Here is a 12,305-nt window from a genome sequence, read left to right as displayed (position 1 = left end):
CACTGGGCACATATGATCATATTGGTTTAATTGTACAATGCATTTACTCGCAGTTATCGTAACATACATTTGGGTTACGTATTAGGGGTCATCATACAGTTATTAAGTTATTGGCGATCTTCTACGTTATTCGGAAAATGCAGCTTTAGACAACAGCATTCTTTGTCTCAAAGTCTTTTTGGATACTTTATCCAATTTCATCCTGTGTCCAGAACAGAAAAAAATATTAGGCTCACAATTTTGCAAGAGAGCCATTGTTTGATACTTTTCTTTTGACCATTTGCTGTCACAGATTTGTTTTGTTTGTAGTAAATATGAATTGGTTGAGCGGTTTTCGTCAGTTTGTCAGGACTCAAGTACTAATTTATTTGTTTGACTACTGATTACTTGGGATTGCTTTGTTTTTGTTGGAGTAGATGAGAGAATTCATGCCAAAATGCAGAACACATGTATTTTCTGTGGCAAAAAATAAGACAAGTATTGTAGAAAGCTCATACCCATATCAAAGTGTAATAATCAATGTGTCAGTTTTTATTGTCAGTGAAGGTGTTCAAAGTATATATTGGCTATAGCACACACTATTTATGCATAATGACTTAAGGAAATGCTGAGCTTGGTATTCCAAGTCTCCCGTGGTACACGCGATGGGTTTTTAATCTCTCTCGATAATGTTTATATGGGTTCTAACCACGAGATATATTGCACTGTTTATCTGGTATGATGCTCATTTCTCGATTTTTACGTCTTTTTGTTAACCTTCCAAAGTACTTGCGTATAAGACCCAAGTGTTTTATAATGTAATGAAATGGAGTTCGATATTTAACATTTCGTGAAAAAGCACCTTTACTCGTGTCGTAAACTGTTTAGATGCTTAAAATGGGTTTATTGAAGTCTCAGATTCGCAATAGCAGTAGAGCATCTTCCTGTTAGCTAACGTATGTCGTGGCTCGAGCTTCTGGGAGGAGCTGTTCAGAGAGGCGAATCAGATATGAGCCACGTTCGGATCATTACTTCCGTTTGCCAGTTGTGCGGGGGAACGTCGCCATCGAGGTCCGGATGCTTAAACTTTGTGTCTAACACGGATGTGATGCTAAAAGAAACTCTGGAGCTGTTTTTTGTCGAACACGGGTGAGATTGGACGCTGAGCACACCTGCGGCGAGGGGAGGCTAATGCTAACGCCCTCGCCGCAGGTGTGCTCAGCGTCCAGTCTCACTAATAGCAAGCGTTAACATTAACGTTAGCATTAGCCTTATCGTTTGAGGATGTTTTTTGGCGTCTTTTTTCTTTGTTTGGGTTGAAGTGTAATTGTGTTTCTGTGGCTCAGGCAACTGCTTATTAGTCTGTGCGTTTGCATCTCTGTACCATTACTAGCATACCTTAGGAGTTTACTGATTCTTTGTAGTTTGTAGCTCCAGCTTGGTCATTTTAAATCAGTTTATGGTGGATTATCGTCGTCACGTTTCTTGTAGTTGCGGGTCTAGTGGTTTTCAGTGTGGCATTGTGATCGTTTTGCAATTTAGTTTTTTTTGCCTCTTTGTCGTTTGTGTGGCACTATTTTATTCATTGATCCGTTCACCATTTGTTTGCGGTGAAGATGTCGGTAAGTTGAGTCAATTCTCAGAGGAAGAGCGCACGTTAATTCTGTGGGTTTACGAGGAATTTAAAGAGACTGTAACGACACCGCAGCTGTCAACAAAGCCAGGGAGAGTGGTCACACGTTCTGTGGAATTTTAATGTGTAATATGAGCTGGAAGGACAGGGAAAATATGTGATGATTTTTCAGATACTTGGATTACAGTCAACACGTGGGTCACATGTCTGAAAATGAGCTGTTACTCTCTGTGAATGATGATTTGTGTGGAACACTCTGGCTGTATATGTTTGAATGTAATGCTGTTATGCTTAGTATGAACTTCATGTTAACAGTATTTCAGCCTCAGTGGAAATGTGAACCTGGATGAAATAGAGAGATTCTATAAAGTGGTACACATTCATGTTTCCCATTATTAATACTGCATGTTTTGGTTTGATATAGTAGTAGTGTCATTTAATATAGTAGTCTAGTCTAGTCAGTTCTGCTGTTGCCTAATATAATAATAGTGTCGTCTAATAGTCTCACGTCCTCTACTGTCTTGCATCTCTCTGCCAGTGTGTTCCACAAAGCTTACTGTGCTTTATTATCAACTGTAAAGCTCTGAGTCACCTTTGTGCACTGTACTACATTTACAACAGCCTGTCGCATTATATTGTCTCTCAGGACAATAATACTTAGGCCCCATGTAAAGGATTATTGAAATTGATAATATGTAACAGTAATGATGGTAATTTTTGATGCTTGACTGTGAGAAAGAAAATTAACAAAATAAAAAGTTGAAAATGCAGTGCATAAAAAACACCATATATTGGTTCACATACGTCACCATCTGGTACGTATGTTCTTTTTTTGGTGGGGGTCGGGGCTGACGGTTTTTAGACAAACCGTGTCCTGCAGAGTTAGGGTCTCTTTGCTGTTGTGCTGGTATCTACGTATGGGGCTAGTACTTAGGTAGATAGCAGTTCAGAGATGCAGCTTTAATTACCCTGGGTAAAAGCTATCCACTGTTCATAGTACAGCTCAAGTGGGATGGTACACATGATGTCACGAAGTTACTCTGATAACTTAGTACTTTTGCTTAGTGGTACACGTGTCTGCTCTGTATTTATAATAGTAATTATAGCTGTTTAATCGTGTCAGAAAATAGTAGTGGTCATAGTAATACATAAGAATTGTTAATAGTTGTGAGGTAATTTTCTGTTTGAGGAGTGAAGTATAATTTAAAATACCATATGTTAAAACCGTGCTTTCAAAAACGTACATGATTCAATGTGATTGTCATATGTGACATTGTGTTTTCATGGTTAAAGTGTTCATGAACAGGTCACAGTGTATTGATCATTGTGTTTTATCTCTTTATTTCCTCCAGTTCATGTCCATGATCAGAGAGTCTTTGAACAATGAAGGAATTGTTTAGACCAGGACAGAGGCCTCCAGGTAATTCACAAAGATCTTCATCACCTGTCCAACACAGAACACTGCCATTAAATTATATATCATCTTGGTTATCTGTCTCTCATTTTGTTTGCATTTGTTGACCAAATGTAGTTAAAATTTATCTTACGATGGAGAAACAAACATTTCCATCCACTGCTTTTGTGTGAATATGAGGAGCTTCTTCTGTGTAGAAAACAAGTGATGAATCCAGAACAAGACGAATTTAGTGTCGTTTATTTCTGTCTCTATCTGTACAGTTTGAGCGTTGAAAACCCAGCAATGTTTTTACGTTGATGTGTTAAAAGTTACATGTTTATATGAATGTGTATTGTGTTTTTGTCCACAGAATTCAAAGTTCAAGCATTAGATGACAGAAATGAAGATGTTTCCAGAAGGTCAGTGTTTATTGTGATGCCAGTAATATAAAAGTGTAGAGTAGAAGAGAAAGCCTTAACTGAAAGTCTTTAAATTTCAAGTGTAAAAGTCATGCAGAAGAGATTGTGTCAAAATACATTTATTCAATAGGATGGTAGTTGTCAGTGTGCGGTTTCACTGGCTTTAGTGGATATGCTTAGAGAGAATCTTATTTTCTCAGGATTTTCATGTGACTAAGTTGAAATGGCATTAGTGTGTTACACAGAATTTAAAAGTTTATATTTGTCAAAGTAGGTGTCAGAATTACTGGATTATTGTAATGTTTTGTTTTCGGGCGTCTCGTGCTTGCAGTTAAAGTCTACAAATGGTTGAGGATGCTAACAAGTTTTATGAGCATTCAGATGTGGTGGTTAACTACAAAATTCATTAGTGTAAGAGAATATAGTTGTGTATATCTTTTTTTAATTTCCGTTGTTGATTTGTCTGTGTTTCATAATGCTGTACGTATAGGTCTGCGAAATGCCAGCAGTTTTGCAAGAACAGCTGCGTGTGGAAGGCTATCATGTAATGCCAGGGAGTCAAGAGTGCTTGGAGAGGTGTTCATGGAATTTGTAAATGAAAGGTGATCTTTAAGTGTCTGAGGTCATCGGTAGTAGTATTGTTATTTAATATCTGTGGTACATACATCTTTATATAGAAGAGAAATGAGACAGGATTGTTCCTTTGGCACTTATTTACTTGTGTTGTTGAGTACCTGCAGCATTTATGTCAGTGTAAAAGCTTAAACATGGCACAATGTGTTTTCTGCAGCAGAGAGGTGCAGATGTACTGCAGTGACAAGAGACAATCATGTAGTGTAAGTTTCCAATTAATCAACCATTCTTATGTGAAGATAGGTGTTTTTTTGTTATGTGATGTGTTGGTGAAAAAGGAGAAGAGCAGGAGTGAGTTTATCTAATCTGTGTTGTTTTCTTTCATCCAGTCCAGGTGCAGTAAAAGAACAGAAGGAATCACTTTTGTAAATGAGATACAGTGAAATCAACAGTGCTGCGTTTTGGGGAATTCATTTATATGGTAAGAGTGGTAAGTAGGCGATGTGAAAGGACAAAAGTTTTGACATGTTTCATTTTACAGTATTTGAGAAAAATATGCAGTTAAATGTTTAGTTTCAGTTGTGTTGTTGAATTGCCAGTAGTGTACTGATCATTTGTCTTTGTATGTTTCCTGCAGGTGTGTCTGTGATCACACAGAGTGTTTGTGAGTGGGAGAGAGGCGTGCACGTAATTCAGCAGCTGCTTCACGTCAAGTGTGCAAGAGAGAGTACTGACATTGCTTATGTTTAGTATTAATTGGATTAAAAGTAATAGTATAAGTTTTGTATGTGTTTTCAAATTGATATTACAAAAGTGATGTTGTAGAAATGTCAAATGTTGTCTAGTTAATAAAATTAAAGACAGTGTGTAAATATTGTCACAGTGTTTTGTTTAATCAATGTTATTTAGTATTATTTTTGTTTCATGTGTATTTGTTTGCGTTAGTCAAAGTATGTGAGTTTTTTTATATGTATGGTCTGTTGTTATTGTATTCTACCTACTGTGTTGTTGCAAGTGTCTTATGTTCATGTGTTCTTCCCAACTGTCTTAATTGTGTTTTTCGTAGTGTCTTATGTTCATGTGATCTTCCCAAGTGTTTTAATGTGTTGTTCCTCTCAACTGTCTTAAATTGTGTTCCCTCTACTGTTTTGTTGCAAGTGTCTTATGTTCATGTGATCTTCCCAACTGTTTTAATGCGTTGTTCCTCTCAACTGTCTTAATTGTGTTTTCCATACTGTTTTGTTGCAAGTGTCTTATGTTCATGTGATCTTCCCAACTGTTTTAATGCGTTGTTCTTCTGAACTGTCTTAATTGTGTTTCCTCTACTGTCTTGTTGCAAGTGTGTTATGTTCATGTGTTCTTCCCAACTGTTTTAATGTGTTGTTCCTACTGTCTTGTTGCAAGTGTCTTATGTTCATGTGATCTTCCCAACTGTTTTAATGCGTTGTTCTTCTGAACTGTCTTAATTGTGTTCCCTCTACTGTCTTGTTGCAAGTGTCTTATGTTCATGTGTTCTTCCCAACTGTTTTAATGCGTTGTTCTTCTGAACTGTCTTAATTGTGTTCCCTCTACTGTCTTGTTGCAAGTGTCTTATGTTCATGTGATCTTCCCAACTGTTTTAATGCGTTGTTCTTCTGAACTGTCTTAATTGTGTTCCCTCTACTGTCTTGTTGCAAGTGTCTTATGTTCATGTGTTCTTCCCAACTGTTTTAATGCGTTGTTCTTCTGAACTGTCTTAATTGTGTTCCCTCTACTGTCTTGTTGCAAGTGTCTTATGTTCATGTGATCTTCCCAACTGTTTTAATGCGTTGTTCTTCTGAACTGTCTTAATTGTGTTCCCTCTACTGTCTTGTTGCAAGTGTGTTATGTTCATGTGTTCTTCCCAACTGTTTTAATGTGTTGTTCCTGTCAACTGTCTTGTTGCAAGTGTCTTATGTTCATGTGATCTTCCCAACTGTTTTAATGTGTTGTTCCTCTCAACTGTCTTGTTGCAAGTGTCTTATGTTCATGTGATCTTCCCAACTGTTTTAATGCGTTGTTCTTCTGAACTGTCTTAATTGTGTTCCCTCTACTGTCTTGTTGCAAGTGTGTTATGTTCATGTGTTCTTCCCAACTGTTTTAATGTGTTGTTCCTGTCAACTGTCTTGTTGCAAGTGTCTTATGTTCATGTGATCTTCCCAACTGTTTTAATGTGTTGTTCCTCTCAACTGTTTTGTTGCAAGTGTCTTATGTTCATGTGTTCTTCTGAACTGTTTTAATTGTGTTTTCCCTATTGTTTCAATAAAACAATATTTTCACGGTCCGATTTGCAATATGGTACGAGTTCCACTCAGTCAACGAGCTGGGTGGTGACGGGTGGGTTCAGGGTAAAAATTTTTTGATATGCAAATTAGTGAATAAATTAATATCATTTGCATAAAAAGGGGTGTGGTTTAGAGGTTTTTATTCAATGTATTTTTTGTATAGAAAACAATAGAAATTTTGGAGGAAAAATTTTATTCTTAAGTGTTACATTGAAAAAAGAAAAATGTCAAAAATTTGAATGGAAAAATTAAAAAAATGTCAATGGGAAAAAAAACAGAAAAAAAAAATAAAAAAAAATGGGGCGCCCATATAGGCTCATGTGCCCCAGCTAAGGGTTTATTGCATGTTATTCCCATGCTCATCTACACTGTCCTATCTGAGTAAAGGGCTGGGCCAAAGGGTGTCCCATCCCTTTACTCTCATTCCTCTGCTATCTCTTCCTAACAGGAAACACAATACACACACACACAATTTATTGTCACACAATAAAAAGACATACAAAACAGTGAACAACAGTCAAAAATGTCATAATACAGTAAAGCATAACAAACAATCATAAACAGTTAAAAATACTCAATGTCACAGTAGAGTTGAGTCGTGTTGATTTCAGTGGGAGGAGGGTCGGTTGGACACAGAAGTGATTCTGGATGAAAGAAAACAACAGTATTTAAATTTTGAGGCTATACAAACAAATGCAAACACTAAAAGAAAAGGTAAAGGTAAAGGTACTGCGACTTGTAATCTTACCTGAAGCAGACAAAGTGTGAACGCCTGTCCGAGCGCTCTTGACTCCCTGGCGTTAGGAGATATGCGACAGCACTGGTGGCGTTTCAGAGACCTGTATGTAGGGTGTTATGAAACAGAGAAAACTTAATTAATAAGAGACAAGAAGAACACTAAACTACACTACACTACACTACACTATATGACACCAGATTATATTCTCTTACACTAATAAATTTTGTAAGTTTCTATTCTGTTCTAAATGACAGAGTCAGACTAAAAAATCAACACTGACCTTCTGGAAACATCTTCATGTCTGTCTCTTCTCTCTGTGATTGAATGGTTGAAGTTTGAATTCTGTGGAGAAAAACACAACAAACATTCATATAAACATGTAACTTTTAACACATCAACATAAAAGCGTTTCTGGGTATTGAACGCTCGATAGAAGTAAAAGACACTAAATTCTTCTTGTTCTGGATTCATCAGTTACATTTGTTTTCTACACAAACACAGAAGAAGCTGCTCTGACTGGAGAAGTCACAACAGCAGTGGATTGAAATGTTTGTTTCTCCATCGTAAGATAAATTTTAACTACATTTGGTCAAGAGTTGCAGACAAAATGAGAGACAGGTAACCAAGATGATATATAACTTAACACCAGTGCTCTGTGTTGGACAGGTGATGAAGCTGTTTGTGAATTACCTGGAGGCCTCTGTCCTGGTCTAAACAATTCCTTCATTGTTCAAAGATTCTCTGATCGTGGACGTGAAGTGGAGACACCTGGAGGACATAAAGAGAGAAACATACAAAGCACAATGATCAATATACTGTGACCTGTTCATCAACAGTTTAACCATGAAAACACAGAAAAGTATTCAACATTACATTTTCAAAACATAAGAAAACTGTCTCATAAAATGAGCTGTCACATATGACAAGACAAAGCATCACATCTTTGAGAACCAATCACAAGAACTATTTGGGAAATCATGTGGAATCATGTACATTACTGTGAACTTTGTTTTTCATGCTCTGCATTCTCCACTTTTAATTTTTCAAATTTGTTATTTTTCTTTCTCACACTCAAGCAGCAGAATTTAGCATCATTACTGTTGCATATTATCGATTTCAATAATCCTTTAAATGTGGCTGGGGGTACTATTGTCCTGAGAGACAATATAATGCAACAGGCTGTTGTAATTGTAGTACAAAGGTGAGTCAGAGGTTTACAGTTGATAATGAAGCACGGTAAGCTTTGTGGAACGCACTGGCAGAGAGATGCAAGACAGTAGAGGACGTGAGACTATTAGACGACACTACGATTGTATTAGACGACTACAACAGCAGCAGAACAGACTAGACAAGACTACTGGATAATAGTACTATATTAAATGACGCTACTACAACTACAACAGACTAGATGACAATACTGTGGTAAACACCACTACTATATTAGACTACTACTACATCAACAACAACAGCAAAACAGACTAGACAAGACAACTAGATAATAGTACTATATTAAATGACACTACTACTATATCATACCAACACATGCAGTATTAATGATGGGAAATATGAATGTGTACCACTTTATAGAATCTTGTTACATACTGTTAACATGAAGTTCATACATATACAGCCAGAGTGTTCCAGGCAGATCATCATTCACTGTGAGTAACAGCTCATTTTCAGACATGTGACCCACGTGTTGACTGTAATCCAAGTATCTGAAAAACCATCTCATATTTTCCGTGTCCTTACAACTCATATTACAGATTAAGAATCCAGAGAACACGTGACCAGACTCCCAGGCTTTGTTGACAGCCGCGGTTTTACTGCGGTGTCGTTACAGTCTCTTTAAATTCCTCGTAAACCCACAGAATAAACGTGCGCTCTTCCTCTGAGAATTACGAGAATTAAGTCAACACTGACTCAACTTACCGACATCTTCATCGTCGCTGTAGTTAACGCAGATCGAGGCAGCCGACGTCTGTCAACCCCGACGTTCCTTGATAACCCGAGTTAAATCAGAGTGGGTTAAACTCCCTTCGTAGTCCAGGCCTCTGTTTGCTTTCTAAGGTGGGAGCTGGTGTTTGTGTCCAGGCTGCAGCAGCTGAACCAGTAAACCTGGAAAACACAAGTACAACAAATAACCTCATTAATAAAGAACAGTTTACCTCCAACACCTGAACAATGTAGAAGAATACAACACTGAAAACTAAACACTGCAACCAACAATCACACTTTGACTTTTGAGGTGAATAAATTCATCATGTTACTACAATATGACTTCATTGATCTCAGAGAGGAAAGCCATTTTTAAAATCGTTTTTATAATAATTTCAGTCACGACAAACAAATGGTGAGGGTATCAATCAATGGCTATGGATAGATTACTACCACAAAGACACACAAACGCCAACGACGCAAAAAACTAAATTGCAAAATGATCAATGCCACACTGAAAACTGCTAGACCCGCAACTAGAAGAAACGTGACGACGATAATCCACCATAAACTGACTTACAATGACCAAGCTGGAGCTACAAACTACAAAGAAGCAGTAAAATGCTACGGTATGCTAATGGCGTGCTAGTGATGGTACAGACATGCAAACAGTTGTAGACAAACAGACTAATAAACGCTTGGCAACAACGTGGCAGGGACGCATTAGCCACAGAAACACAAACACACTTCAACCCAAACAAACAAACAACATGCCAAAAACATCCTCAAACGATAAAGCTTATGTTAACGTTAATGTTAATGCTTGCTACTAACTAACCCCCAGCATTAGCATTAGCATTACCCTTACCTCGCCAAAAAACAGCTCCACAGCTGTAAATTGCTACGGTATGCTAGTACCGGTACAGAGATGCAAACACTTGTAAACACACAGACTAATAAACAATTGCCTGACCCACAGAAACACGAACCCGTGTTCGACACAAAGCTTAAGCATCCGGACCTCGGTGGCGACGTTCCCCCGCACTACTGAAGCGGAAACGGAAGCAATGATTCGAACGTGGTTCATAGCTGATTCGAAAATGCTACGGTATGCTAATGGCGTGCTAGTGATGGTACAGACATGCAAACAGTTGTAGACAAACAGACTAATAAACGCTTGGCAACAACGTGGCAGGGACGCATTAGCCACAGAGACACAATTACACTTCAACCCAAACAAACAACATGCCAAAAACATCCTCAAACGATAAGGCTAATGCTAACGCTCTATGGTTATGTTAACGTTAACGCTTGCTAATAATGCTAACGCTAACACCCAGCATCCATCCGGACCTAGCAGTACTGCCAAACAGAGGCAATGCCACAAACGTGGTTCATATCCGTCTCTCCTCTCTGAATAGCTCCTCCCAGAAGCTTGTGACCAATGACGACATACGCTTACTTTTTTTTCTTCTTTTTCTTAAACACTTTATTATCACATTAAAGCCACTAACAAACAAGCATTACATCATCCAAACATACAGGGAGACACAAGGAGTACATAATGAATATCACACAAAAAGCAGAGGAGAAAGGAAAAAAAACTAACCTATTAATATGAGGTATAACGCTTTCCTGAGAGACAATATAATGCGACAGGCTGTTGTAAATGTAGTACAGTGCACAAAGGTGAGTCAGAGCTTTACAGTTGATAATGAAGCACAGTAAGCTTTGTGGAACACACTGGCAGAGAGATGCAAGACAGTAGAGGACGTGAGACTATTAGACAACTACAACAGTAGCAGAACTGACTAGACTACTGGATGACTACTATATTAAATGACACTACAACAACAACAGATTAGGCAACTGATGACAGTACTATTACATTAGACTAACACCTGGCATGGGTGTTAGCATTAGCATTAGTAGCAAGCGTTAATGTTAACGTTAACATAAACGTGGAGCGTTAGCATTATCGTAATGCTAACTAGCATTAGCCTCACCTCCCCGATGCCGCAGAACAGCTCCTCCCACAAGCACGTGACCAATGACGACATACACTTTCTGCCTCTTATTTTGAAACGCCGTCAAAACGGAATTCGTCTCGTCACTCTCTCCAACTTGACGCACCTTGGCTGGGGTTCGCTGCAATCCAGCCGGATATTTTGCGTCGCCAGTATGTGAATTCTGTGGAGAAAAATGCAATACACATTAATATAAAGATATAGCTTTTAGCACATCAAAATAGTGTTTCTGGCTATTGAACTTCAAACTGTAGAGATAGCAAAGGACACTAAATTTACAAAGAAACCACTCAAGACTACTGGATGACAGTACTACATTAGACTACTATAGCAACAACAACAGCACAACAGACTACACAAGACTGCTGGATGACATTACTATATTAAATGACACTACTACTGTATTAGACCAAAACATGCAGTGAAAAATGAGCAAGCTGGACCTACAAACTACAAGGAAGCAGTAAAATGCTACGGTATGCTAATGGCATGCTAGTGATGGTACAGACATGCAAACAGTTGGCAACAACGTGGCAGGGACGCATTAGCCACAGAAACACAAACACACTTTAATACAAACAAACAACAACACGCCAAAAACATCCTCAAACGATAAGGCTAATGCTAACGCTCTATGTTTATGCTAATGCTAACACCCGGGTGTTAGCCTCACCTCGCCGCCGCCGCAGAACAGCTCCAAAGTTTGTTTTACCATCTGACCCGTGTTCGACAAAAACAGCTCCAGAGTTTGGTTTAGCATCTCACCGGTGTTCGACAGAAAATTCAGGCATCCGGACCTACCAGTTACTGGCAAACAGAGGTAATGCTACAAACGTGATTCATATCCGTCTCTCCTCTCTGAACAGCTCCTCCCACAAACTCGTGACCAATCACGAGCCACGCTGTGACCAATGACGACATACACTTTCTGCCTCTTATTTTGAAACGCCGTCAAAACGGAAGTCGTCTCGTCACTCTCTCTAACTTGACGCAGCTTGGTGCTCCCCCCCAACATCTGTAATATAGTTTTGTGTAGATTGTAGCTCCTTCGATGCTCGATGCTCTTGGCTTGTTTATCATCTTACTGAGACGAAATACTGTTGGGAAATGTTTTTAAGCGAGAGGACAGACAGTTTGCTTTGGAGTGAAGGAGGCCTGACCAAAACGCAAGCTCCCACTAGTTGTCGGTTCTCTGGTGGATTCATGAAGGGACAGGCAGACAGTGGAGACTCTGTGTGTGAGCACGAGCCACAGCAGCTGTCTGTCCCCATCCCATGAGGGTTTTATTTCATCCTCTG

General features: G+C 38.6%; 2 long non-coding RNA genes across 4 annotated transcripts; one reads left to right on the top strand and one right to left on the bottom strand.

Annotated features, from left to right (window-relative positions):
• Positions 1-934: 934 nt before the first annotated feature.
• LOC108875459 (uncharacterized) lies at positions 935-6,391 on the top strand. 3 transcript variants are annotated; one of them, XR_007811770.1, is made up of 6 exons: positions 935-1,050; positions 2,965-3,032; positions 3,379-3,427; positions 3,918-4,029; positions 4,390-4,490; positions 4,638-6,391. It is a non-coding gene; the product is annotated as an uncharacterized LOC108875459 (long non-coding RNA). The 3 variants fall into 3 exon arrangements; XR_007811771.1 differs by having other exon boundaries at positions 936-1,050; positions 4,395-4,481; XR_001959873.2 differs by having other exon boundaries at positions 938-1,050; positions 4,390-4,481.
• Positions 6,392-6,426: 35 nt separating this feature from the next.
• On the bottom strand, positions 6,427-11,958 carry LOC108875458 (uncharacterized). Its single transcript, XR_001959870.2, has 7 exons — positions 11,681-11,958; positions 10,987-11,170; positions 8,975-9,160; positions 7,733-7,810; positions 7,323-7,384; positions 7,052-7,142; positions 6,427-6,947 (listed from the first exon to the last, which is right to left on the bottom strand). It is a non-coding gene; the product is annotated as an uncharacterized LOC108875458 (long non-coding RNA).
• Between the last annotated feature and the right edge of the window lie 347 nt (positions 11,959-12,305).

This window comes from Lates calcarifer, unplaced genomic scaffold, assembly GCF_001640805.2.
Source record: "Lates calcarifer isolate ASB-BC8 unplaced genomic scaffold, TLL_Latcal_v3 _unitig_5644_quiver_1007, whole genome shotgun sequence".
Classification (NCBI taxonomy): Eukaryota; Metazoa; Chordata; class Actinopteri; family Centropomidae; genus Lates; species Lates calcarifer.
Note: the sequence above shows the minus strand (reverse complement) of the source record. Positions and strands in the feature narration are given on the sequence as shown.